This window comes from Polyodon spathula, chromosome 26, assembly GCF_017654505.1.
Source record: "Polyodon spathula isolate WHYD16114869_AA chromosome 26, ASM1765450v1, whole genome shotgun sequence".
Classification (NCBI taxonomy): Eukaryota; Metazoa; Chordata; class Actinopteri; order Acipenseriformes; family Polyodontidae; genus Polyodon; species Polyodon spathula.
Window position 1 is genome coordinate 17,628,450 of NC_054559.1, and position 23,696 is coordinate 17,652,145.

Consider the following 23,696-nt stretch of genomic DNA (forward strand, 5'->3'; position numbering starts at 1 on the left):
GGGGCCTTGATAAGCAGAACAGCAGCAGGGTGTTTAGGCTTGAGTCAGGCATTGACAGTCTGTCTCCTAACAGACAGAGGCACTGGGAGATACTGCTGGGAACACTGGGGAGCGAGTGAGACCAGTAAGAACAAAGGAATCCTGCCAGTCCAGCTTTGTGCAGCTCTAACTAAATGGTCCTGCCTTCTGCATGCTTTATATGGATTTTTCAATGCATTTTTAGGGACAGCGAAGGTCAGAGTGAACCATTCTGTGCTGTGCGATTTTACTGCGGTGAACTGCTATGTGGGTCTCTGAGGCTGGGAAACTGTGTGCAGTGCTGTTATACCGTGGCTAACGTTTATAAGGGCAGGAGTAACAGGAATATTAAAAGGAGTCTGTAAGCAATATCAGGGTCAGCCTGCAGCACAATTTTTAGTTTTAAGTTCACAGTTTGTACAGCAGCCTGTAGAATAGCCAACATGTCCAGCGAAGATGTTAAGGTGACCCCTGCTGACCAGAGCGAGGAACAGTGACCTCTGCTGACCAGAGCAAGGAACAGTGACCTCTGCTGACCAGAGCGAGGAACAGTGACCCCTGCTGACCAGAGTGAGGAACAATGACCCCTCCTCCTGCTTCCATTTCAATCCTCTTGTGGGAGATACAATATCCTCCTTTGATAAAAATGACCAAAACATCTGCGCCTGCATATTGCACCATCCCTTTGTGAAGTGGCTTACAAGAATAGAGCTGGGCTGGGCTGCAATGTAGAAAGACATTGGTTCAAGAGTTCAGTGGAATAAAATGCAATATCTAACTCGCTAGTGCAATCTTAATGTTGTAACTTGCTAGTGTGAATTGTATTGATCCCAGTGTTTTAGATACTTCACCTGGAAGGCTGTTCCATGCATTCATAACTCTCTGTGCAAAAAAGTGCTTCTTACCTTTCATAACTTCATTTTGGTCTCTTTTTACCCTTCCCCTAAAGTTTAGCTAAACATAACCAAGGACAGCTGTGTTATCAGAGCACCTCCACTGAGCCAGGTCCCATACAGTAACAAGCTAAGGCATGTGGGCATACCTCTCTAGACCAGACAAAGCTATTCCGTCTGGGGAGTGAATGTGAGAGGTGCGTAGATAAGAAAGAAAGAGAGAAAGAGGATGATGTTTCCAGTACTTCATTGTGTTGCGCATGCAAGAGGGAAAGAGAGGGAAAGAGAGAGAGAGAGAGAGAGAGAGAGAGAGAGAGAGAGAGAGAGAGAGAGAGAGAGAGAGAGAGACGGCTGTGTGTACATCAGCGCTCTGCATCATTATCCCAGGAAATCTCTCCTGCAGCATGTTCTGTGTCAGGGAGCTGTTTAGTCAGCACAGAGTCTAGGACAGACTCAAGCCAGAGAAGGAGCAGCGGGGCAATGCCTGCTACCTGGAATCAGTGTGTGTCATTCTCAGAAGTGTGTGATCCCTGCAATATACAAACCTTTAACAAGTACAGACAAAATATATCAAAAGTAAGACAGAAAATCAATAACACCAGGCTGTGATGAGTTTGTGGTCACGTCAAAGTTCTTATGACAATACAGACTGTGAAAATGCTGTCAAAATCACTTCTGTAGTATATATATTATATATATAATTATATATATATTATATATATAGATATATATATATATATATAAAATAACTCTAACAACTAACTGCTCTAGGTCTTATATACTATATACCGAAGTGCCTCGTGGTCCCTTTGCTTTTCCTGATAGTTTGCCCCTTCTGTTTCCTAATATGTCCCAATAATGCGGAGCCAGCATCTGATCAGGAAAGAGGGGGGAGGAATCTCTTTGCTTTCTCTCTGTTCTGAACAGGTAGGAGAAGAGGAAAAAAAAGCAAAGGTGACAATCCAATCCTTCTGTTTGAAGCCCACTCTGCCCCTAACAGTTAAAACTCAAGTGCGCTCGTCCGCATTTTAAACAGGCACGAACCCTGTGGCCTTTTCTGCATCTCTGGAGGTGCGAGGGGCTTATCTCCCCTTCCCTGAGCTTCCTGTCCGCCCTGCGCTTGTGAACCGCAAAGGTCAGAGGCCAAAGAATAAATGCGCTCTCCGAGCCCACCCACTTCCCAATTCATCACCTCCCATCTCCCTCCGCTCTTTGAAGGCCGCCACAGCTTGATGCAAAACAGCTGCTGATCGTCCGTGCAGCCTGTCTGCTGAAATACCAGCCAACAAACAAAGAGGGGGCTATAAAACTGAGCGCTTATCGGATTGCAGCCAGATGAAATCCAATATATCTACAGGAGTGTGCGATATGGCTTTGGTGAAGTTGGGTGCAAAGTTGTCGAGTGTTTGATACATATAAGTGTGAGAGACATCAGTGCACATACTGCAGATCCTCATTTTTTTAAACACAGGATATAAAAACATGCATTCAGCCCGAGAGGTGAAATAAATCCCCTTTGTTTTTTTTTAAGACAGTGACAGCCACTGTGGTGAGATAGTGTTCACTGAACGAGTTTGCTGTCTTTCACGGTCATGAGCTTTGCAGAGCGGAGCTGCTCAGCGTCTGAATGTCAAATCACGACCCCGTCTCACAGCCTGGCTCTTTCTGAGACTCCAGCGCTGTGTATGCAAATTAACATCCCCACAATCCCCCCCCCCCCCCCCCCCCCCCCGGCTGGCTGCCGTCATGACAAGTTTTGGATCGGGGGCGTCTTGCGTAACAGCTCATCTGAGTACAAAGAGACAGTAAGACAGAGCGACTGTGTCAGTGTGTCTCTGTAACTGTGTGTTTGTGTGTCTCTGTGTTTCTGTGTGTTACTACGTGTGTGTGACGTGTTGCTTTCTGTGTGACTAACTGTCTGTGTGTGTGTTTCTGTCTCAGTGTGTGTGTGCCTCTGTGTATGACTCTGTGTGTGCGTCCGTATCTATAACCGTGTGTCAGTGTGTGTGTGTGTGTGTGCGCTTCACCCAGCTATAACAGCAGGATATTTCTTCTATAAAACATCTGACTACAAAAATCAGCCTAGTACCTTTCTAGCTTCTACTGAGCCCCATGCATCACCACAGCCTCATCAGGATCCACAGACACCTTTCAGAGCAAGCTGGAGACAAGGCTGAAAATGTAAAAGGAGAGAGACTGATGTGAGTATTTCATAATAACTATGTTCCATCCCTCTCTCTGACATGACTTTTAATTGTGAGCTGCTGGGGAAAGAGAAAGTTAATTACAGGCTCTGATGTTTAGTCAATCTGATTTGAAATTACAGATGAGAGAAGTGAGAAGTGTTTTCAGTTCATTGTTTTAGTGTTCAAACTGCCAGGGAATGCTACCTCATCCCAGTCCCTCAGTTCAAACTGCCAGGGAATGCTACCTCATCCCAGTCCCTCAGTTCAAACTGCCAGGGAATGCTACCTCATCCCAGTCCCTCAGTTCAAACTGCCAGGGAATGCTACCTCATCCCAGTCCCTCAGTTCAAACTGCCAGGGAATGCTACCTCATCCCAGTCCCTCAGTTCAAACTGCCAGGGAATGCTACCTCATCCCAGTCCCTCAGTTCAAACTGCCAGTCAATGCTACCTCATCCCAGTCCCTCAGTTCAAACTGCCAGTCACTGCTACCCCATCCCAGTCCCTCAGTTCAAACCGCTAGGCCACACTGAGTCACAGTTCAGTCCTGAATCATACAGACTAGCCCCCAAAACAAACTGAATAATAAATAAATAAAAACAAAATACTATTGCTTTTTCTTTCCTCGTATAGTAATTGCTTCTTTTTTTTTGTTCTTCTGCGGCTATTTAAATCATTCAGAGGTTCAGGGAGAGAGAAGAGACTCTCCCTCCCCCCCCCCCCCCCCCCCCCCCCCCCCCCCCCTCTCTCTCTCTCTGATTGTGTCACGTCGGGACTAATATAACTAATCGTCGTGTTATGGTCGGTGCTTCATACAATAAACCAGAGATGTAACAGCTGCCTGTGTGCTGGTAACGGACACATTGTACAGTTCCTCATGTATCTCCTTATATCTTGCACACCCTGAGAAAGGTTGAACACAGTAATTTTGCAAGGTGCATTTGTAGGTTCCTTTGTCCTTTTCCCATTGTTATACTTTGCCATCGTTTACCACGGCTTGCCTTGTTTGCTTGTATATGATTTGCCATACCTCTCTGGGCTCTGCAAAGCTAACCCATGCTTTACCATGCTTTCACCTTGTTCTTGTCCCCTTATCACCTGGAACACCAAAATAAGGAAACAAATGCAACCTGCTGGGTTTTCATTCGAATGTGTCGATTCAGATTCTCCAGCTAAATATTCAGCTGATGCACAAATGTAGATCATTTACAATGAATTTGTGTTAGCCTGACGTTCCCTACAGCGAGACTTTGCAGTCCCACGTGCCTCTCTTGTACTTTTCACCCAAATGCCAAGACCAACAATAAGGGAGAAAAATGTGTGTGGGAATCCCGCAGCAACCTTGGAAGCATTGCACGCACTCAGAGAAACGAAACGGGTTTGGGAAAGCTGTGCCGTTAACCCAAGCAATAGAGCCAACGTCTAATGATGGCTTAGGAACGAGATTCCCAGGAGAGTGGGAGGAGGGGGAGGGAGGTTGGGAGATGGGAAAAAGTTAATGAGGGAGGGTGAGGGGATGGGAATAAGAGGGGAATTATTTTCGGTGCAGATTGGGTGGTTTAATTCCAGTCGTATTCTCAAAGTCTTTTTGCCTTTAAATGTTTAAACTTTTTTGGAGGTTCAAGTCACCGTTTTGGCTCTTTAATTACCACCTGAAGAAGAGAAGTCTCAGAAGCTATTTTATCCAATAAAATGATCTCATAGAAAACCCTCTTCAAACCTCTTATGTGTTTCCAGTGAAAACAGCAGTTTCTGAATCATTTATTTAAATTCAGATCTGGGAGTCAGATTATCGAGGGACTTTCGAACCTCGCTGTGATTATTAGAGACACGGGCCAACAATGGCTCTGTCAGAGGCCAAGCGTGGGAGCTTGTGTGCTGTGTGTCATCGTCATTACCCTCCTACAGGAAACTGAAGCTGAAAGAAAGCAAGTTCCCATGAATTACAGTTACGTTCGCGGGGGCTTTAAAAAGCGAACGGACCCACGCAGGAGAAAATTGGTGTGTCGATCTGGTGAATGATCGGCTTGTTAAATCCACCCTCCCCCTCTGTCCTCTCCTTCAAAGAAAAAGAAAACTATTCTTTAATCAGGAGCGAAAAAGCTTCATCTCACTGCTAGCTGCACTTTCCAGCTCATAAACAGGCACAACCAGCAATATAAAGATTTGCCATGTGTAACAGGGCAGAGGCTGGTCACCAACCGGCGATCCCGCGCACCGCAAGCAAGTGTCTTAACCACAATGCAGAAGAGCCGAGTTCGTCTGCATTTGTGGTTATAGAGCTTTTAACCTCACCTCACCGACAGGGGACAGAATCCATAATGGCAGTGGATCACGCAACATGCCTGATACACATGTACACAGTAACTGGATAGGGCCTCATGGTCTTCCCAAGTTTGTACAGTGCTTCACTGCGTGATTCTTACACACCAGCAGATTGAGAAATACTGAGAACAATGAATTAGTGAAAGGCTCTTACACAGTGACGTATAGGAAACGACAATTTACTGTCAGCGTGGCCTGAGTGTGAACCGAATTAGGGACACTGTACTGCCACGCTCGCCTGTCCTCCCCTGAATAGCAGACCGGAGGATGCACAGTTAGGTGGACAGAGATTTAGGACAGAGAGTGGGAGACACTTCTTTACACAGAGAGTGGCAGGGCGTGGAATGGGTTACCTAGCTGTGCTGTTGATGATGAATCATTGGGGTCTTTGTTAGGTGGGCTACACATTGCTGTGCCTGCCCTGGAGTTCCACAGCCCAGTATATCAGAGTGGGTCTGGTGACTGTCCTCAGTATCTCCCAGGCATGCTCTACAGCAGCTCTGCAGCTCAGCCTCCTGATTTAGCTCACTTTCACTGCTGAACTGAGAGCAAAGGGAGGTGGGGGCGGGGGGGGGTCTGGGGTTTGAGTGCTAATTAAAAACTTGTGAATGGGGCTGTAGGATGGGTTGGGAATTTGAAGCAGCGTGCCCTTGAGTTAATGAAATCAAGCAGGCAGTGCTGTGCTGTGCTGGATGAATAATGAAAAAAAAATCAAGCTGAGCCAGATGAGAGCTTTGAGAAAGAGAGAGAGAAGAAGTGGAAGTAGTTAGAAGTAACAAGAATGAGTCAGAACTAGTAGAATAAATAAGGTTAGAAGATGCTGTGCAATCCTCCCTACCCAGGCCAACGTGTCGGCAAGGGCATTGCCTACCTGTGACCCTGCAGCAGGTTTAGGATTGATTTAAAGACCTTGTTGTTGACCTATAAGATCCTGCTTGGCCCAGCTCCTCAGCACCTCTCTGACATGTTGTCCAAAAGCGTTCCAGCCCGTTCTCTACGCTCTTCCACTCCAGGGCTACTGACCATCCCGAAGGCTGGGGCTCAATACTGTGGGAGGTAGGGAGGGCGTTCAGGTAGCCAGCTCCCTCTTAATGGCATTCACTGTGCTTTATTTCACTTTGCAATGCTCACACTATGGGAAACTTTCACAAGGGAGTTCATGCTTTTTTATGCAGTCAAAAAACCCTATTGAGATGCCATTAGAATGCAACAGCACTGCCAGCAATGGCAACACCCAGGGGGGTTGGGAGAGGGGAAGGCAGGACACTATCTGCTACCAATCAAGGAAGGTTCTGCCATGGATTCTGTATTGTGTGTTCAAGCCATTGTGACATCACTGGAATATCACAAGGGTTCTGCCCTTAGTAGAGATTCACAGCCACCGAAAATAATTTGATGAAGCATGTCAGATTTCCCATGCTGACCTGCCAGCCCACGCGCACACCCACGCACACAAACACACACACACGCGCGCGCACACACACACACAGCACACTTGCAGGCAGTCACACTCTCACCCACTCGCCCTCACAGCGCGCTGGTGGTAAATCAGATTGTTTGGGCGGACCTGCTTTGGAACGGCGTATAATTATAGAGCAAGAGAAGGATACAAAATATGAGACATCCCAGCCAAAAAATTCAACCAGCTAGCCTGCTAGAAACAAGAAGGAAACCAAAGCCCTGGAATGGTGGACTTTTTATGGGCTTTTTTTCCCCCCACATTTATGAACTCATGCTATAACTATGCAGCTGTAAGGTGATAGCAGATGCCAGGCTGTTTTGTAAGATAGGGAAGCACTGTGAAGCCCCTAGAGTTATGGTGAAACATTAAAAAAACACAACATAGCAAACCACAGCAATATAAGGCATATTCGTAGTATAACCATGAGAAAAGCATGGGAGAAAACTGCACAATGACTTTTTACCATGGTAAACTTTCACAAGGGCGATCTATACAGAGGTTCTTAATAGTTTAAATGCAGCAAGCTGACCAGAATGTGTTCTGAGCAGGTCTGGTCTGGCAGTTTGTGATTCCCCCCTCATGATAAACATTCCAGATGGGTGCGAGTCTGCAGTGCATGGATGGGATAGCTGATGCATGGTCTAATGCAGTGGCCCCCAGCCAGCAAACTCAGCATGCACTGCACATGCTGCTGCAAGGTCTCGCAAGGCACATCTTTAAAAATGCAGCAAATTTTTCTCTTGTGCAAAACAGCATTACCTGCAGTTCAATTTTGCTCTGTATTCATCCGCAGAATAAATGAATGAAGATTAGTGGAATGACTGACTGGAGCTACTCACCCCAAATACTTCAAGTTTGTTTTTCTTGATTTGAGTTTCAGTCTCTTGGTTTTACATGTTCGGGAAGCATGTTTTTTGTTTTGCAGTGACCTCCAGACTGGCACACCGCCCTATCACGAGACTAAAGAGCAGCACCCCACCACAGCCTGAGTCAACCCAGTCTCGTGAGCCCAAACCTGGCTGACTGCAGCCAGGGAACCCAGAGTGACTCAGACACACACTGCTGCACACACACACACACACACAGTGTCACGCACACACACTCACTCAACCACACACCCTGCTCAGCAGCTTACTCTCACTTTCTTTCTTCTTCTTTTTAATCCTTTCTTTTCTCTTTCTTTCTAAATGTCATTGTCAGTACTGATTTAACTATGATTTCCAAGTTGCCTTTTTTTTTTGTATGGAGAAAAGTTAGTATATTTGTGTACAGGCAGTACATTGTGTATTGCACATGAAAAGGGTTCTGAACGAATGTGCTAGAGACCTGGCGATGGATATGAGCTCCACCAGTGGCTGTGACTGGGTTAGTGAGCTACCTTGAATGTGTGAGGGCAGGCCAGGTAAATCCCTGCTGAAGAAGCTTGGCATTGAGAACAGCGCACTGGAACGAGGAAACGCTAGTTAGAGAAGCAGGCGACACGCCAGCACCCCCACAGAGAAGACTGAACAATCTCTCGATTCCTGTCTTTCTCATCTGCTTTCTCCATCCCTTTATCTCTGGATTGTTCATTACACTGCAGACAACCTACTCTAACCAGTAGCTAGAGGGCGCTCTATTCCTTCAGAACCTTCCTAGAGCATATAACGGACCACTGTTTCAGAGTGAATGTTTTCTCTTCCCATTTAAGTCTAACTCTTCTGAGGGGTTTTGTTGGGTGAAAGGAGCACTGCCCTGTACTGTGCCTAGCTTCTTGAGTTGATCTCTTTGGGCGTCAAAGGGTTAAGTCTGCAAAGGCTGGCTTTGCAGAGGGCCCCACACAAGGAAAGTCACATTTTTTTCTGTTTTGCACAGCGGAGATGAGTCAGCGTGTGAGTACAGAAAGACAGCTCTCTTTCTCCCCCTCTTCCCTCCCTCCCTCCCTCCCTGCCTCTCTCTCTCTCTCTCTCTCTCTCTCTCTTTGTCTCTCCCTGTCCCAGCTCTCAGGGGCCCTGGGAATGCTTTGAGAATGACTGGCTTTGTTTACACTGATGTTTTTCCTTTAACACAAAAACATGCTCTGGTATCTGTTGGGAGCTAGAGACTCTAAAATAACTCTGACACTAAAAAAAAACTGGGATATCAAAATATGCACTGGTTTTTGCACTGTATTTTTGTAGTTATGCCATGCTTTTCCCATGGCTATACTATGATTTTATTTGTGTCAGTGTGTGTGTGTGTGTGTCAGTGTGTCTGTGTGTCAGTGTGTGTGTGTTTCTCAGTGTGTGTGTGTGTGTGTGTATTAATTCAGTCACTCGTTTCCTCCTTCCTCTCTTCGTTCTCTTGTTTGCTTTATCTCGTGTATGTATGTTTTGGCTGGGAGTGTTACTGTATCGCACTCCCTTTCATTCCTCCAGTCCCCAGGGTTAAGTGATTGCCTCATTAGGTAAATTACAATGCTGTTCATTCGTTTATTAGTTTATTAGGTCACATTTGGGGGGGGGGGGGGGGGGGGGGGGGGGTCAAAACAGGGTTAATTAACAGGTTTTTTTTTTTTTATTACATCGTGGGGTCAGGTGGGGTCCTAATACCTGCTTGACATTGCATAATATATTTCCAGTATAGGATGTGAAGCATTTAAAAAAATCAGTTCTAACGGTTTTAGCCTCTCGTCTCAGTTGCATTGACTGTACGCTCAGTGTCTTTATAGGAGTAAGAAACAGCACCATCTAGTGGTCTGCCAATTTGCAAAACGCTGCTGTGCACTAGAGGGCGCTGTTTCTTACTAAGCTAAAGTCTGGCCGATCTAGCTAACATTACACATGTCTATGGCAAGCTGCTAGAGCTGAAGAGCAGCTCCCTCGCTAAGTAAAGGCATTAAGAATGATTGCAAACCTCATTAAAAGGTGAGTGATCCATATAAATAGGAGGCTTTATTTTGAAGCTTTGTGCTCTTTATAAGAACAAGTTTTTCAGCTGAATCACAGTGGTGCAGACATGTAGAAAGACCCATCAAGAGTCTGCCAGGAGAGGCGATAGTGAGAATGCTAATCTTGGTGACGAGAGGCAAAGCCGTGGGTGTGACGCCTGTAAGAAAGGCTTGTGATCAGGTGCTGTTTGTTTTGCTCAAGAGGTCGTTGGATGTTCTCTGTCAATCAACCAGAACTTCAAAAGGCAGAATTCAAATGGAAAAGTATACAAAACTCAGTGACGACAAATGTTTTTCAGATAATGTGGCCCAGTGGTTAGAGCTGAGGGACCAGGAGAGTGTTTAGTGGTGTTAGTCATGTGTTAGTCACTTGGAAACATGTTGTTAAAATTATCCCAGAAACTGCAGTTTCTTTTAAAATGCCAGTCACAGGGCTGGTGTGTGGCGGGTTGTTATGCAATGTTTGGAGCCTTCTTCTGGTCATTTGCTGGTACTTCACTCACATTTTTGTGTGGCTGTTTTAGCTCACTTATTCCACAAGCACCCCATCCTGATAAAAGAAAGCATTCTTCAGTTCCTACCTCATTTTCAACTTGTATTACCTCTAGGACTGTTCTCAAAGGGGGCTTTTTTTGTTTAGATGGATCAATTAAGTTTCCCATGCTAAAAGCACAGCAAAGTGTAATGCAGCATAGCAAAGCGTGGTAAAGCAAAGGCTAGTATTGTAAAATCCAGAGGTGTACAGTGAAGCATATTAAAAATAATAATAATAATTATAGCCCTAGGAAAAGCATTGGAAACTACGAAAATACTGCGGTGAACTTTTATTAGGGCAGTGCTTCAGAGCTAACTATACATGATTCCACTGTGTACACACAGACACGTGCACACACACACACACACACGCACACATACAGAGACACACAGGCACACACACAGGAGCATACACACACACACACACACACACACAGAGGAGCATGCACACATACGCACAGACAGGCATACAAGCACACACACACGCAAAGGCACACATACACACACACACACACACACACAGTAGCATGCAAACACACATACACACATACACACACACACACACAGGAGCATGCACACATACACACACACACACATACAGAGACACACACAGAGGCACACACACATGAACCCAGCTTGCCCAATCTCAGGAGCACAGCGCACTGCTCACAGGCTACGGTATAACAAGAGAGCTGACATCCTGCCTCCATTCCTATCACAGCCTGGCAGGGTCTGTTTGCAGCTGGCTATGCATTATAAAGCCTGGCAGGGTCTGTTTGCAGCTGGCTATGCATTATAAAGCCTGGCAGGGTCTGTTTGCAGCTGGCTATGCATTATAAAGCCTGGCAGGGTCTGTTTGCAGCTGGCCATGCATTATAAAGCCTGGCAGGGTCTGTTTGCAGCTGGCTATGCATTACTTTCATGCATTCTTACAATGGCTGTTTTTTAAGAGGGATTTCGAAGTGATGGAAATGCATTTGCATCAAGGGATACTTTGGAGAAAGCGCAGATGAAACATTTCTCATAGAATTTATACCACAGTAGCTATTTTGTATTGCATTTACTTATCGCTCGCTGTGTGTGTGGGGGGGGAGGAAGCAGTGGGCGGCTGGCTGGCTAGCTGATGCTGCAGCGCTGCTCACTAACAGCCCTCCCCCCCCCCCCCGTGAGTGTGGGGGCGGGGGGGGAGAAGGTGTGGGGTGTACGACTCTAGCTTACTGCCTTATCCAAAAAGGACCTCATCTCTCTCCCCTTTCCAATGCTTTCACTCAGCCTGCCACTACACCAGTAAAAGCACAGCGATGAGTACAAGCACAGCCCTGTCTCCTGTACCACACAGCAGCACCCACGCTCCCCACCCAGGGGCTGACCAGGACCGACCCTCTCTGGGCTTCCTGGGGTGGGGGCTGCAAAGAGAAAACAAACCCTGACTGTTTCACAATGCTGTAGCATTGCCCCGCTTCTAGAGTATCTACAAGTCTCAACCATTTGAACTGTACGGCTTTTGTTCACAGTGGCTGCGCGCTGTCAAAACCCCATTTCAATTCCAATGAGCCCATTTTTGAAAGAAGAGGCGAATGAGAGATTTCAGGGTTGCTGTGCACAAGCTGGTGTATTACTACTCTTCCTTTTATTTTGAGAGCCTGCGGACACAGTCTACATGAATATTTCACTTAATAAATCAAAAGAGAGAGAGAGAGAGAGAGAGAGAGAGAGAGAGAGAGAGAGAGAGAGAGAGAGAGAGGATGGGAGGAAGTGAGGGAGGGGGCAGCAGAGGTCTCTCAGTAAAAGTTTTTTATTTTTATTATTTATAGGCGATTCTAAATTAAACTGCTGGGTCCAGCGCTGAGCTAACGACTCACACACAGCACTGCTGACAATAGCCTGGCTTTATTTGTGCTAGGCTCAAGCAAAACAGCTGCCAAGCGAACACAGGGTGACCCTGAAGAAAACAAACAGATCTGCGGGAAGCTCTTCTCAGTGTGGTTGCACAGAGTCTGCCTGGACCTGGTATGGGAATGTGAGCTGGCAAACAAAGACGTGACTCAGGCAGGACGTCCCTCAGTAAACAACTAAAATAACAAACTAATCACAAAGGGGAAGTAAACGAAAGCAGGGGCAACCCTGGCAGTGTTTTGGGGAATGTTACTTCCTTACTACAACTTCCCTGACCCTGGCAGATGAGGAAGCACCTTTCTTTACAATGCTGACAGGAGACTGAATTGCTCCCTCCCTCCCTCGCCTCCTAAGAGAAAGGGTGCTCCCTCCCTCACCCTCTAAGAGAAAGCATGTTCCCTCTCTCATCCCCTAAGAGAAAGGGTGCTCCCTCCCTCCTTCCCTCGCCTCCTAAGAGAAAGGGTGCTCCCTCCAGTCCAGGGCAGGTTTGAGGCATGGAGACCAAATTGCTTTCTTCCTCCCTCACCCCCCCTAAGAGAAAGGGTGCTCTAGGAGACTGCAGTATTATTATTTTTGCCTGGTTGTCTTTGTCTTCAGTTTTTTGTGACCTCACAGGTGTACACTCACACACACACACATAAGCAACCACATGGGCTGGTTTCCGTGGCGACGCCATTGTTGGTGCCCATGTGGTCTGCTGTTACGCAATCAGCTCTGGCACGCTGCGCCCTGGGGGAGAGGTGGGGCGCTTGTTTGGAAGACAAGGCAGGCTTGTGAGTCACTGAGTGAGTCTGGAGGAGGCAGGACACACCCTCTCAGGTGAAGGAAAATCCCTAATAACAGAGAACTGCCGTGCTGAAGCACAGCCAGGTGTTGTACTTTACGAGGTTAAAGTCTGGGAAATCACAGATTAGGCAAAGTGATAGCTGTGTTTACCATAGCCTTGTAAATACACATAGTAATGCAGACAAAGGACAGGAATGAGAGATGAGTCAAGGGAGCATGAAGACACTGTCAGAAACAGCGGCTTGAAACCTGGTTCCAGGAGACCTAATTTGAGGCAACCTTGCTGTATCAAACCCCAAGTCTCTCCTGGTGTGCTGTGCAGTGGCCTGAAACCTAGTTTCATGAAACTAGATTCCAAGCCACAATGTGGCTTCATGTTCCCTCATTTAGGGTCAGGGTTATACAGAATGCTTGGATATAATGCATTTTTAAATTGAACCATTGCTATACTGAATGCAGGTTTGCTGAATGCTAACGGCACAGTGCAGCATTCATACATAAATAAACACAAAGAGTGAAACTTAATATCTCACAGCCTGGCATATCAGCGCTTTGCACACATTTACATAAATGAATGCATACTGTCATGTAAATGTATCAAATCAAGATATCCCTGTCGATATGCGGGCGACAATGGAGCAGGCTGCGTGTTTGTGCTTTATTATTTGTATTATTATTATTATTCTGATTTATGAAGCGTGCAGAAGCTTTCTCCTGTCTTTCAGAAAGGTGCTTCATGCATACTGTATTTGCTCTTTATCTTTTCCTTGAAATTAGTTTTTCTCTCTGTGCCCTGTCTCTGCTCTTGCCTCCAGGCCTGGGGAGGGTTTCCATGGCAATGGTGCTTTTATTTTTTGTTTGTTTGATTTTTATCAATGGAATCGGTGCCTGAGTGGGCATGGCAATATTAACTCGGGCACAGAATCCTTATGTTGTGAGAGGCGGGGGTGAGCTGGCGGGGTTGCGCAGTGTTCCTTGGAAAGCTGTCCCTCCTCCCCTCTCCTCTCCTCTCCTCTCCTCTCCTCTCCTCTCCCCTCCTCCGCTCCCTTCCTTTTGTTTGCAGAACATTTTCAGCCCTCTAAAGAGTACAGATCATTGTGGTCATTTTCTAAAACCCTTACGGAATTGATTTTAATAAGGCCATTGTGCCAGCATTACAGTGTGTACCCACTCTGGTGCTGTGCCACCATTTCTCCTTCACAGTGCAGCACCTTAAATTCATACATTAACTGATCACTTTATTAGTACCCAATTGGATTTGGCATCGCTTTAGTGCGGGGCATGTTCTCCTGGTATACCCCAAGTCCCTTGATTCCTCTGGAAGGCTGATTGAATGAATGCCGTCGTTTTTAAGCATAATTGCAGATCAAGTTCACCCAACAATGCTGCACTTGGACCCTGATAGCGCTGGTTACTTTCAAGACGATGTTGCATCCATCCACCGTGCCGGGATTGCGCAGGAATGGTTTAAGGACTGTGATCCCCAGTATAAACACACAGGCTGCACTGTAGGGCATCACCAGTCCTGTCATTTTTTTCTCTCCTGGTTAGGGAAGTTCATGTCAGGACAGGGGGAGGCAGACTCGTCCGCCAGGAGATCAGTCTGTGCCCTGGGAGAGTGACAAAGAGGAAACGCTGACTGGTACAATGCGCTATCATTACCAGGAATCATTACAGACTGTGAGAGCAGGGCGGGTCCTGGCAACAATACAGACACCTTCAATAACAAACACAGCTTTGGAAGAAACACAAAAAAAGCATATCACTGTAATTAAACAGATATATATATTAATTAATTATATATATATATATATATAATATATATATATATATATATATATATATATATATAGATATATAATTATATATATATATATATATTTATATATAATACTGTTTCCGAAGGCCCAGGGGCATCATGTTGTCTGCCAGCACTCTTGGGCTCATAATGAATACTCTCATGGTTCTGGTAGTTTCTTATACCTCTGAAACACGTTATCACTGTTAAATATGTAAAAAAAGAATGCAGTTCAAAAAAAAAAAACCTACAATCACGCAAATGTCCACCAGGCATTGCAGATGCATTATGTGTGCGTGCATGTGCCTCATGTCAAACTGCAAGAGACTAAGCCGAACAGACAATGCCTTCAGCTGGAGCCTTCACCAGTGCACCCTCCCTCTCCTTTTCTCACAGCGCACCGAAGGAGGCACTGAAGAAATGTTTGTCTGTTGGACTTCGTTTCAAGAATACCTCCCGGTGGGTGAAGCGAGGTAGGTTTGCAGTGAAGCGTTGCTTGAAGTGATGCCCCCCCCCCTCCCAGCAGGCAGGGCCACCCACTGAAACCCAGCACAGGAACCACGCCCTGCCACAGAGCCTGCCATGCGGAGAAGTCAAGTGTTTTAAATGCATGACACAGCACACATGGAGCTCAGCACTGAAACTGTGGAAATCATCAGGAGCACCTACAGTATGTAGCGCACTCTTTAAATGTTTACCACGGGAAATGTGGCATCCCATGCATCTACAATGCAAGTGTGCTGTATTATAGGCAGCATTTCTTTTGGAGGTGTGCATTGAGTGAATCAGTTTGTTTCAATACTGTACAGTCCTGTGTAATGCCAGCACTGTACATGTGGTCTCCCATTCTCTACTGTGTGTTCATAACCTCGGCAGCAGGTGAGCGTTTCCATTGAAAAGCCTGGTGCAAACCTCTTGCAACGTGACACCCTCCCGCCCGAAACTCCCACGCACGTGAATCAACAACCAGGGACTCACATCCGCAGGCATGCACGCTTACAGGGACCCAGAGTAACAGCACTGGAAAAGTTCAGTAAAGTGCAGTATAGCAAAGCAAAGCACAGAAAAGCACAGGCAAGCGCAGTGGCTGAGAACTACGGAGAAACACGCTCACAGAAAACACAGCAGTAAATGCAGAGCAAAAGCACGGGGAGATGCAAATGCACAGTAAATAATGTGCAGAAGGCTGATACACAAAAGCACTGAAGTTTGTCTTAAGGGTTTTGTAACTCTGTAACTTTTATTTTGTCTTTCAGTAAAAACGTGTGCATACTCTGATTTCAAAATATGTTTGTTTTTTTGGCGATCGCGATAGAGATAGATGTATTTCTAAATCTAGATGAATGCATGACTGGTGGGTTTTGTTTTTTTACATATGTTAAGAGACCCACACAGAACACCTACGCCTGTCCCCCACACAGTCACTATGCCAACAAGCCCAGAATAACAACCCTCTCTTTTAGATCTTAAAGGGGCAGGACTGCGTTTTCTGAAACACCAGGTTAAGGAACACCATGGTTTTGAGTTCCATGCTGTTGTAATCAGGGATCTGTCAGCCAAGAACCAAGCTGCCTGCCATTTATTCCTCTCTATACACATGTGAAATACATTTAGCTGAACATTAAATTGACCACTTATGTGTAAGAGCATGTTCTATTTGTCAATGTTATTTGTTATGTTAAATGTATTCGTCACAGTCTCCATGCCTTAAGCCTACTCTGCCCTGGACTGGAGGGAGCACCCTTTCTCTTAGGGGTAAGGGAGGAAGACGTTCAGTATCCATACAGTCCTTGGTCCTTGGGCTGCCATTAGTCTAGCACTGGTAACATATCATCAGTGTGACCATCATAGCAGATCCCTTCCCTCATGCTTCTGATTGAATCTATGCAAGGCTTCCGTGAAGATTATAAAGTAAATCACAAGGGTGGACCGCCTACTAGCTCAGGCTGCAGTCGTTAATTTTGAGTGATTAGTGAGTGATTCAGGCTTGCAGCCCCATCATAGCTGACACATCCCCTGCATCGGAGCCACTAACTCTCAGTCAGCAGCTTCGATGAACACACTTCCAGTACGTGCTGTAATTCTAGGGTGTCGGGCGAGCACTGTAGGAGTTTAAACAAACCTCTCTGCGTTTTCCCAGAGAGGCCTGTGTCAGAGTTAGCATATAGACATGCCCTGGGAGTACAGCAAGCAGAGCAGCACTGCCCTCTGCTGTCTCCCAGGGGTACTGCGACAGTGGCAGCTTTGCTTTCAATGAAACCTTGCATAGATTCAATCAGGGAAAGGGTCTGCAATTATTGTCACACTGAGGATATGTAACCAATACTAGACTAATGGTAGCCCAACGGCCAAGGATTGTATGGGCATGGAGACTGAACTACTCCCTTCCTCAACCAATATATATATTGGGCAGCTGGCTCTTTGAGCTAAAAATATACCACAAAGTTATAACACTTTTCAGCTTTGATGTTTTAAAAAAGCTTCAAATAAACAAGCCATGTGGTTAATTTAACCCCTGCTGCAGCTTACTTGTTAGCTGCTGGTCCTGCATCACTGGTAATCCTATTACTGGGTTTGTTTAAATGATGCATACTGTGCTGTGAATTGTGAATGTGTCCCACAGTGTTCAGTGGTCTGCTTGTAAAATGAGACTCAGCAATCTGAGCAGAGAGACAGCAGAGCAGTCTGTTTCAATGAGGAAGCGAGAATCCCTGAGGCAGCAGTTTACTAATGAACCAGCCACCCTGGCAGAGACAAGGCCATTCAATCACACCACTGCTCTGGTCACCATGCACATTCAATCATACCGCTGCCCTGGTCATCATGCACATTCAATCACACCGCTGCCCTGGTCATCATGCACATTCAATCACACCGCTGCCCTGGTCATCATGCACATTCAATCACACCGCTGCCCTGGTCATCATGCACATTCAATCACACCGCTGCCCTGGTCATCATGCACATTCAATCACACCACTGCTCTGGTCATCATGCACATACAATCACACCGCCGCCCTGGTCATCATGCACATTCAATCACACCACTGCCCTGGTCATCATGCACATTCAATCACACCGCTGCCCTGGTCATCATGAACATTCAATCATACCACTGCCCTGGTCATCATGAACATTCAATCACACCGCTGCCCTGGTCATCATGAACATTCAATCATACCGCTGCCCTGGTCATCATGAACATTCAATCACACCGCTGCCCTGGTCATCATGAACATTCAATCATACCGCTGCCCTGGTCATCATGCACATTCAATCACACCACTGCCCTGGTCATCATGCACATTCAATCACACCGCTGCCCTGGTCATCATGCACATTCAATCACACCACTGCCCTGGTCATCATGAACATTCAATCACACCACTGCCCTGGTCATCATGAACATTCAATCACACCACTGCCCTGGTCATCATGCACATTCAATCACACCGCTGCCCTGGTCATCATGCACATTCAATCACACCGCTGCCCTGGTCATCATGAACATTCAATCACACCGCTGCCCTGGTCATCATGAACATTCAATCACACCACTGCCCTGGTCATCATGCACATTCAATCACACCGCTGCCCTGGTCATCATGCACATTCAATCACACCGCTGCCCTGGTCATCATGCACATTCAATCACACCACTGCCCTGGTCATCATGCACATTCAATCACACCGCTGCCCTGGTCATCATGCACATTCAATCACACCGCTGCCCTGGTCATCATGCACATTCAATCACACCACTGCCCTGGTCATCATGCACATTCAATCACACCGCTGCCCTGGTCATCATGCACATTCAATCACACCGCTGCCCTGGTCATCATGCACATTCAATCACACCGCTGCCCTGGTCATCATGCACATTCAATCATACCGCTGCCCTGGTCATCATGCACATTCAATCACACCGCTGCCCTGGTCATCATGAACATTCAATCATACCGCTGCCCTGGTCATCATGAACATTCAATCATACCGCTGCCCTGGTCATCATGCACATTCAATCACACCGCTGCCCTGGTCATCATGCACATTCAATCACACCGCTGCCCTGGTCATCATGAACATTCAATCACACCGCTGCCCTGGTCATCATGAACATTCAATCATACCGCTGCCCTGGTCATCATGCACATTCAATCACAACACTGCCCTGGTCATCATGAACATTCAATCACACCGCTGCCCTGGTCATCATGAACATTCAATCACACCGCTGCCCTGGTCATCATGAACATTCAATCACACCGCTGCCCTGGTCATCATGAACATTCAATCACACCGCTGCCCTGGTCATCATGAACATTCAATCATACCGCTGCCCTGGTCATCATGAACATTCAATCACACCGCTGCCCTGGTCATCATGCACATTCAATCACACCGCTGCCCTGGTCATCATGCACATTCAATCACACCGCTGCCCTGGTCATCATGAACATTCAATCACACCGCTGCCCTGGTCATCATGAACATTCAATCACACCGCTGCCCTGGTCATCATGCACATTCAATCACACCGCTGCCCTGGTCATCATGCACATTCAATCACACCGCTGCCCTGGTCATCATGCACATTCAATCACACCGCTGCCCTGGTCATCATGCACATTCAATCACACCGCTGCCCTGGTCATCATGCACATTCAATCACACCGCTGCCCTGGTCATCATGCACATTCAATCACACCGCTGCCCCAATCATTTCACTCAGTCCTCTGCTCATATTAGGAGCTTTAGGATCAACAGTAGGTTATTTAAAAGTATCCTCAATTTCTGCAAAACTGTGTTTCAAATTGAGTGAGAAATAGTATGCAACAGAGCTTTATGGTTCCAACGCAGCCTTTCAATGGTTTTAAATGTGCAATGATTTGGAAATAAGAAGAAGAAGAAGAAGAAGAAGATGTCACACAACGTTTCAAATAAATACCTCGCAAGGTTCATTTAAGAGCACCTACTATATGCATATTAGTTTTTGCAGTTTTAGTGGGGTGCCTGTTGAGTAAACACCTTTACCTATTGACGCTATAATTGCAGAATGTTCCAGAGAGAGTTCCAGTCATAGAGGCCTGTGTTATCACAGCAGAGACAAATCACATCTGAGCGCTGCAGCCAGGGCTAAGAATAGCTCCCGCTGTCGCTGTTGTGCAAGATCTGTCCGCCTTTCCACAGCCACCCCCGCACCGTTCCTCTGCCCTTCCTGTTAATGAGAGATGCTGCTCACGATCTGTTAATTTTTTTTCTTTTCTTTTCAATGTTTTTGCATTCGTTTCTCATTCCAGCATCGAGAACAAGAAGCCAGCGGTGACTCAGGAGGCCCCAGGCCGTAGGTCAAAGTCACGCTTACGTAATACATACAGTAGTGTTAAAAAGTTTGGAAACAACAAATGATTTCCAGCCATGTTTCCTACGAAATACCCTGATATCTCTGAACAAATAAACGCCTCCTCTTTAAAAATATGTTAAATATTTGGATCTCACAAGTAGAACGGTCCCCCAAAATGTGCTCTTTTTTTTCTAGGAAAGCAGCACAGCTGCGGGTGGGGAGTTCATTGCCGGATAACTTCACTCAGACTTCTTGCTCACTGAATATCTTGATATCCCCGAATAGAAAAACGGTCTTTAAAAATATTCAAAAGATTTTAACGATATAGAGATTGCATGCATTGCAATAGTTGCATGAGAACATTTCAACGAAGCAGGATCAACAGGTGAGGCACAGGTAGAAAAAAAAAAAAACAAACAAAAAAAAAACCCAACAACAACACTTTAGGAGTTGTAAACAAACTGGCGAGCCGACAACGCCTGTTTTCACACTAAACAACCGGGGCACAGAAGGCTGAGCTTTGAACAGGGCAGTGAGACGCTTTATATTTAATCTCCATCCGGCTGATTTTTTTGGTTTCATTTCTTTATCATATCTGCTGAGGTGGAAACGGGGGCGTGCGGTCCAGTACAGTACCGTCTTCAGACAACATAAGCCCGCAAGCACGCACACGGAGACTGTGGTTTGTGTATAATATTACAGTGAATAGATCCATACAAGCCGTTTGCAAGTTAAAACGTTTTGTTTGGTTTAGTTTTTTAAAGAAGCCGGTCATTTACTACAGTGTCATACAATTTTTTAAAAAATTATTATTATTATTATTATTATTATTATTATTTTTTTTTTTTTTTGCGATTTTTTTTTTTATAAGTGCAGATAAAAATGATGACATTTTAAATAAGCAGCTTCTTGTGAAAAAACAATGTTAAAAAAACATGTTATTTTACATCTGATGAAAATAAAACAATACCATAAATAAAACATTTATACGGTATTTTAATTCCCGTGATGGGATTGTCTTTTAAGAAACTCGTTCTCGCTTCACCTGTAGAATGTTACCTGTTTTGAATTTCTGAAGATCCCATTGCCAGTTTTGTCAGTTATTGTGACCGTACTTCTTAATACAAGTCATTTTATTATTATTATAATTTATAGTCAGGATTTTTCTTTATTTATTACTATTGACGACTGAAAGTACGTTGGCTGGCCTATATACAGCAGGTAGCAGGTAGGGATCTATTATTATTATTATTATTATTATTATTATTATTATTATTATTATTATTATTATTATTATTATTATTATTATTGTTATTATTATTATTATTAGTAGTAGTAGTAGTCGTAGTATTAAAGTAATAGTATAATCTCATATTAAAAAAATTGTTTAAGGCCATTCATTTTTTAAACAAAAAATAGTGCAAGATTTGTTTTTATATCATGTTTAGTCTTGCGAAAAAAAAAAAGCTTTTTTTTTTTCAATGTCTTTTATTTGACTATTGATCCTAGAGATCTAATTTAAAATACATTTCATATATATATATATAATATATATATACTCTTATATATATATATATATATATATATATATATATTATATATATATATATATATATATTTCCGCATAATAAATTTCTGGAATTAAAAGTTATGTCCGCTGTAATAATAATCAGTTCATTATTTTGACCACCAGAGGACTCCCGTGTATTGCAGTGTTTCTGCAAAAGAGCGCAGGACACGAAGCGGGAAGTGTTAATGCTACCTCAGTAAAACCCCAGCCTCATTTCCAGGATGCAAATATAGTCATTTTTTTTCCATTTGTTGGATAAATGTGGCCAAATTGCGCTATAGTTGTTGTTGTTATTATATTATGGTAACGTGCTAAATAATATTTTGATTTATGTGAAGGACATAGTAGTTATAGCTATATATGAACTATTATAGAATATACATTTTTTCACGTAATCCAGGTGAAAGGATAAGTACATTTGGCACTGCACGTTTATCACTGAAAAAGTGAAAGAAAAAAATATATATTTTGAGTACCGGTGTCAGAAAATATATGTTCCCCTCAAATATTTATTCCCCCAGTCTAGGAACGAATATTCATTCCCCCTCGGAACCAATATTCAGGAATATTGGTACCCCCTTATTTTTTTTTAACAAAGTAATCTTTCTTTGCATATAAGTCTATATCTGAATACTTTCAACTAAACCCTTCATTTTAAGACCACTTTCCCTAACCCTAACCCTAAACTTGTGCCATCCAGCCCTTCTGACAGACCTAGTCTCACTCACACTAATACATGATAACAGTCTGCAAACGTTGCTCCCATTACTAGCATTATACATTCATTGTTTACATAAACAAAGGACAGATAACAAAAATGCAAGTCAGGGGGGACAAAAAATAGCTGGTGGGAACAAATATGTGTTTACCCCAGCAGTGGTATAGCCATCTTTTGTAGTTTCTACAGTTGTTGGATTTGAATCTCTGCTCAACCCATCTCCTTATGAGCTCTAGCAGCCCTCCCCCGCTACAAACAAGACCCAGTTATATATAGATAGATAGATAGATAGATAGATAGATAGATAGATAGATAGATAGATAGATAGATAGATAATGTCACTGCTAGAACTGACTAATTCACAGTTAAGTTATTGAAAGGCACTGATTTTCTATCAGTTCAGAAGAAAATGTCATTTGTAAGTCAAAGGTAAAAGGCAGAAACCCTGTCAAAAACATTTAAGATCGCCTGAAGGGTATTTTATATAGTTACTCTTGTCATTACAAAGAGCCCTTCTCATATTCTTGCATTGCCTGCAACATTAGAAAAGCTGTTTAGCAAACTGCTGATTGAATTAACACCTCTATAAGGCATTTTGATGTAGCACAGTAGGAATCTTGGCTATTGTTTTAAAAAGGGCTGCAAAATGCAAATGCTTGCCCCTAGACACCCCAATGTCTGTAGTTCCTCTTGCAGCTAGAGCAGTTTCACACAGCTTTTGTTTGAATTATTCATCTAAGATAGCTTATTTAAAATACAACTATTATCTCAGTTTTGTTGTAACCTTTATTCCCTCCCAGTGCTGTCTTCACTGAAGTGAAAGACACAGGAATAAAGCTGAGTTTACAAACAACATTATAAAACGTTATTTACAGGGATGACTCCAGATTTTATTAGGAGCTTCATTAGCCACAGTATATAGGTAACAAGCCTCTGTTTGTCTTATTAAACGATTTGTAAAACCAGGAATGGATCAAACTGCTATGCAATGCAAGTCTTATTGTCATACTAGCTTTACAGTAGTTTTTTTTGGGGGGGGTTAGCCTTGAAAGATATTCTGAACATGTTTGTAAGGGCTTCCAAAACTAGTGCATCAATGTTTTTCCCCAATGAAAGTGGTTGTTTTAGCTCACTTACTAATCTTGTGCCCACCTCTTCATCGATGACATCCAACCAAAAAATAAATACATAATCACAGGTGCAAGGCACTTTTGAGGGTGGGTATATTGTATAAAAACAATGTGGTTCTCCCCTAG